The sequence below is a fragment of the Harpia harpyja genome, chromosome 8 (assembly GCF_026419915.1).
Source record: "Harpia harpyja isolate bHarHar1 chromosome 8, bHarHar1 primary haplotype, whole genome shotgun sequence".
NCBI classification, from domain to species: Eukaryota; Metazoa; Chordata; class Aves; order Accipitriformes; family Accipitridae; genus Harpia; species Harpia harpyja.
The window spans coordinates 49,195,349-49,201,348 of NC_068947.1; the positions used below are offsets into that span (position 1 = coordinate 49,195,349).

Sequence of the window (6,000 nt, forward strand, 5' to 3'; positions counted from 1 at the left end):
TATTTAAGGTCTCCTGAGCTTAGGTTTGCTTGGAGCAATTCAAGCAAGGTAAGAACTTGTGACCTTGACTAACAGGACCTACCCGTTCAGAAGGTAGTCCTGTCCACGTAAGGACTGAAAAAAATGTCAGGACAGGAAGATTGGGACCAAATTCAAGGCAGGACCCCATCCTGCATTTGACCATCCTACAGTACCATGATTATCTTCAGGATCCTTCTTAGGATTGTTACTCTGGTGACAATCATAAGTAACTCCATTGAGATCAGTGGAACTGCTGTAGGTTTACCTTTATGTGTCTGACATCAAACTACAACTCTTTGCCTTTCAGGAAAACGGCATTTGTTTTGCTTATTGCCCCAGGGAACGAATCCTCCTCCCTCTCTACCTAAAAGATCATATTTATCTTGTCACATTGGCCCACTGGGGACTCACCATACAGAGAGCTTTCGTGTTCAGGTCCAGAGAGACTGAGGCTTGAAAGAAGTTGGTGTCTGTCAAAGATCCATTTCCTTCAGATCATAAAGATGTCAGCAAGAGCAGTTGCACTGAGACAGACTGAACATCCATCTAGCCCAGCATCCCAGGTCAAGTGGGGGCCAAAACCAGATGCCTGGGGAATATCACAATAGTGGAGGTATATATGATGCTTCCTGCTAGAAGTCTGCTGGCCTTCAGCCATTTGTGGCTTGAGGAGAGCCTGAGTTGGAGGCAACTTCTACATGTTTAAAAATGCTCAGCAGATTTTGCTTCCATGAGCTTCTGTCCCTGAACTTCTATAACATTTTTTGCTTTCACAACGTCCCAAGAAAGGAGCTCCACAGCTTTACTGCACATGGTGTGACGAGACACCTCCTTTTGTTTGTTTGGAACCTGGCAGCTGACAGTTTCATTTGATGCCTCCTGCTATCAAATTATATTGGAAGAGACAGGGAACAACTGATCCCTTTCCACCATCTCCTTCTTAACTGGGATACGATGGCTTTCTGTAAAATCACCACTGACCCAGTCCTTTTCATTTAGTTGTTTCTTGTACGGAAGCTGCTCTGTGCTGTGGGTTATCCTTGCTGCCATTCTCAGATGCTTGTAGACTTTTACTGTATTCTTACTGAAATACTGGAGGACCAGAGCTGCACATGGTATTCAGGATGCAGACTTACTTTGGTTTTATGCAATGGCATAATGATGCTCTCTGTCTTGTTCTCTGCCTGTTCTGTTCTCTCTACAATGATAATAACGTCTAACATTTCATTTTCTTTTTCCATGCCAGCAAGAACCAAGCTGATGTTATCATGAAACAATATATCATAACTACAAGATCTTGCTTCTGTGATTGGCTCAGGACCTATCAGTTATATATGAGTTAGAAATGTTCTTCCCTGCATGTATCACCTTATCACTTTATTTAGATTGAATTTCTTGTGCTATTTTATCAGTCTTGCACAGTCCTTCTGCAATTTTTCATGGTCAGTCCTTGTCTTTATTATCTGGAATAACAAAAGTCCAATACAGGTTTGTGGCTCTGTCCTATAGGGGTCATTTCTGGGAAAGTCTTGAAGCCCATCTTAAATCTTGAAATTGCTTAAATGGGCAGAAGACCCTTGATGTTGGGAATATTGAGTCTGAGATGTGGGAAAGAGCGGTCTTTGAATGTTGTATCTGCACACAGTCGAATTCTGCTGCCTCCTGCTCTGCTCTACATGTCTTTTCTTTCTTTCTTTGCATTTATCTTGTCTGTGAGCCCATGCTGAGCTTTAGCCCTGGGGTTTGCAAATCTTTCTGCCTCTTCCATGCACAGAACAGTTTTGAGCAAGGAGAAAGACAGAGGACCTCTCTGGAGGATGGATTTTATATGACAAACCCCTTGTCTTTTGGTCCTTGAAAAAATGTTACTGTGCCAGTCCATCCCTCTGGCCGTGACTAAAGCTGTGGTGATCTCTCCTCCGTAGTCTTGAATGTCGAATTAACGACTCCTTCCAGTTCCCTCCCTGCCTGGTGTCTGTCTGTTCCTGGACTGAACTCGCTTCTAACACCCCGAGCGAGCTGCTACTTCTGGCTGGCCGGAGCATCTTCTCCCCATCCACCCATACTAGCAGCTCTAACCAGCCACTCATATCCTTCTCCTTCCTTACACTTTCTGCTGCCATCTTTTCCCATGTTTGCTGCCTGCCTTTTCGTGTGCTTTTTTTCTCATTGCTCCATCTGCATATGCCCCAGGTTCACATGTACATCCCACCACCCTCATGCAAAACCCTTCATGTTATGCCCAGTCTCTGATTGATGTGGCCCCCTCCACCTATGTGACCTGGCTTCTTCTGCCTTCCTTTCTTTCACCCTGCGCTGCTTTTGCTTTGATTTAAGCCCTTCTAATGACACCTTTTTTCATCCCTTCTGCCAGGTCTCCTCTGAATTCTCCCCAGAGCAGCTTTCTCTTCTCTGATCATCTTCATGTTTCAGTGAGGAACAGCAGAACAACTGTCACCTGTTGCTTTCCAAGTGACTCTGTGCCGTGATGCTCCAAGAGCTATCATTGCACACACAAATGTGTGTGTGTGTGTGTGTGTGTGTGTGTAGGAGATCTTGGGAGGAAAAAGCACCGAAAACAAGGCGAGGGGTTGTATTAAATTGCTAAGAATGCCTGAAGCAGCTGGGTGGGTGCGAGGAGAGTGTAACTTCTGTATCATCACCTGCTCTCTCAGGCCGATCAGGTAAAAGTCTGCATGGATTAGAGAGGAAGCGAGAGACTGGCCCTGTCACTCTGTCCCTGAGCTGGAGCACCAAGCAGCTCCCCACGGCAGCAAGGACCAGCTGCACCGCAGGGCGTGGGCTGCCGGTGGTGGTGGAGGAGCAGGACCTCTGTGCAGTCGTGCAACTCTCAGGGACCCTGAAGGGCTGTGGGGAGGCCAGGAGGAACGAGGGGCTGGAAGGAGGGGAGGCAGGAGGGGAAGCAAGGGGCTGCTTGCAGAGCTGGGCTGCGAGGAGCTGGTGGAGAGTAGTGGTGGGCAGAGGAGCCTGCTCTGGAGGGACGGAGGAGCGGGCATCAAAGCGCTCAGCAGGGAGCTGAGAAAAAAGCGGCGTTAGCTAGTCCAACTTTGTGCCTATGCTTGTGTTTCTGAAAGTGGACGGGGGTCTGAGCTCTTTTTCCTTTTAAGCCTGAGTTATTCCAGCCCAGAGACTCAACTTATTTCTGTCTCTGCTCCTGACATTTCTCTTTCAGGTGGCTGCTGCCTGGTTTTGGGTGGGGCTGTGGGCTGGGGTGACTCATGTTTTCAAGCTCTTATCGGCATCAGTATGATGTTCTGCTTTTCTTTTCTGTCATACGGCATTCCGCTCCCCTCCCCTTCTTCCCCTCCCTCCGCCGGCTCCCAGAGGAGGCAACAGACGGTCCTGTAATTTGGTTCCATTCGCTCGACTGGAGCAACACCTGCCCCCCTCTCTGGGGACGGGAGGGTCTCATCCCAAACCGTGCAAGGAGCCAAAGACGAATCTGAAGCCCACATGCAAATAGAGCCCAGGATAAAACAACACGGCCATTCTGGGCAGGGAAGGCAAAATCCGTCACCAGGGGAAGAGGCAGGAAAAACAAAATCACCTCTGAAGAAATAAATAAGAAGTGCCAGGAGATTGCCTTTTCCTTTTGGGTCAGTTGCTATTGTGGTTATTGATCTGTCCCACCCTGGAGAATAAACTGAGAGTACTGAAAAATAATGGCTGATATTAGAACACATTTATTCACCCTAAAAGGACTGGGTTAATTGGGTTACAGGATAGCTAGATGGGTAGATATGTGAATAGATAGATAGAATGTCGCTGGTATTTCTTCATGGCTGTATAATGGAAAAGATCCATTTCTTTGTTGAATTTCATATACAGCATCCTCTTCAGCTCCCCACTCCCCCATCTCTCTCTCTCTCTCATACACACAGACTCTCTTTGCTAGAAATACAGCAAAGATGTCAAATCACATCCAAGACCCTCAGAATTTCTCTGCTGTAAGTATCAGTGGTAACACCCTACCTGGCTCACCCACTTTTTAACACAAGCAATAAGACACTACTTTGTGGCCGGTGAGTAGTGTGATCCTGAATGCACACGTACCATGCACTTTGCTGGTGACTGATGGTCTATGTCTAGAAATCCTTCCTTTTGTATACGTATATCTAATAGCAGCATAAATGCAAGTCTATATTTTGGAATATTTTGTGCTCTAGATCCTTTAATTTCTTAGGAAAGTACATGATACTTACAGAAACAGTTTCCCCTTAGCTGTACAGTCCCGTGGAAATCAGTACATTTATTTGTAGGAGTTACTTTTGGCTTGCTGTCTGTCCTCATTCGCTGTAATGCGGACAGGATCTGTTTCCAGGGTTCAGACGAATGCGTTAGGTGCCCTGTTTCCTAATGATACCGATGTGAATGCCTATTGTGCCCCATGTCCATGTAAGTCCATATAGGTCTGCAAATGTGTCTTAATAGGTGTTATCACCTTATGCTAAGGGTGCACTGGATATCCTTTGTACTGGGTTATTCTAGATCTATCGAGATCTATCAAGATCAGTGGAAGTACTTCCCCTCTGTGAATGCTGGAGGTTTCCATGCAATGTTTTATATGTTGGATTGAGTCAGGCTTAAAGCACCTCTTTTAGCCTCAGCTAAAGGTCCAGAAGTAGTGCTCTGCCTTCTCTGTCTTTGAGTATGCCTTCTTTCATGGTTTGTAGGATGAGCTCCTCTTTAAATGTGAAAGAAACGTATCTGATCGTAGCTTTAATCTTAGCTTTAGTCCCTAAAAAACCCAGGTAATATTAACTCTGCATTTCTTCCCTGCCAATTGTTGGATTGGCCACGTGTGATACAAACTTCCATTGAGCAGTTCCACCCCGTTCTTCCTATAATATTGTCATTCAAGGTCATTCGTTCCTGTATCTCTGAGGGAACATAGACGTAGGCAAAGTAACTTTGATTATATAATTAGACTTTATTGCTATCTAACGCAGACTTGCAATGAGGTGGAGTTAAACTTGTTTACCCGTTCGTCATAAATCCAGACTTTTGAGCACTTAGCCATGCAGCCTTTTTATTGCATTGGCCTTGTAGCTTGTACATGCATACATGGATCTTTCTCAAGAATAAAAAAAAGGGGTGGGATGGGGGAGCAAAACCTACATTTTAACAGTCAACAACTGCTAGATGAGAATGAGTTTCCTTCTTGGTGCCAGCAGGAAAAATAGAAGTGGTTGGGATGATGTTATGGTGGTGAGAGGATATAAGCAAGGTGATGAGCAGATGGAGGTGAGACAGGGCTTGTAGAGAGAAGCAATTTCTTCCATCAGATAAACCTCTGGAAGAAAAGGACATATCTTCAGGTCAAATGCCCTGACCCTTCTGCAGGTTAAACTTGAGACTTAATCCTGTGGATACCACCAAAACCAAAGCCCTTCCTGCCCTCTCTCTGAGTGCGACCGGGCTCTCTGTTGTCTCAGGGGATGAAGGGAAGGGGATGACCCAGAGGATATTCTTACTTCCAAACCTGAGCTGTTCCCACACATCTCCACGCTACGCTCTCCTGTGCTCACAACACAGGGGGCTTGCTGCCTCATTGCTTGGGCACAGGATCCTGTGGCTGGGAACTCGAGACCCTGGGCGAATGAGCGCTGCTCAGTCCACAGCATCTTCACTGCATGGACCTAGCTTGAGCGTCTCAGCCTGTGACCTGATGTGTTTGCATGACCCCCAGATGGGGGGAGTGTGGCCAGGGGGGATGCTGGGTTCACACCTCCTTGTCCCACAGCCCGTGTGCTTCAGTCAGCCGCCAGTGACTGCAGCCACTGTACTTTGCAGTAAGGTAATGCAGAGCACTCTCTTCCCTAAAATGTGCATTCCCAAGCTCAAGAAGGAAACAACATGTTAATCTTTTTGTTAACTAAGTCCTCCCGCATGTTGGTAGCATGAAGGCTTGCTGAATTACAGGATTTATAATATCGCTTAGGCAATTAGCATCAAACT

At 46.3% G+C, this 6,000-nt stretch overlaps 1 long non-coding RNA gene across 1 annotated transcript in view; it reads left to right on the forward strand.

The window, feature by feature from the left end:
- Positions 1–3,535, forward strand: part of LOC128144851 (uncharacterized) — a 48,183-nt gene extending 44,648 nt beyond the window's left edge. Inside the window, exon 3 of the long non-coding RNA XR_008236230.1 lies at positions 3,367–3,535. This is a non-coding gene — a long non-coding RNA (uncharacterized LOC128144851). The remainder of the gene's footprint in view (positions 1–3,366) is intronic.
- The last annotated feature ends 2,465 nt before the right edge of the window (positions 3,536–6,000 follow it).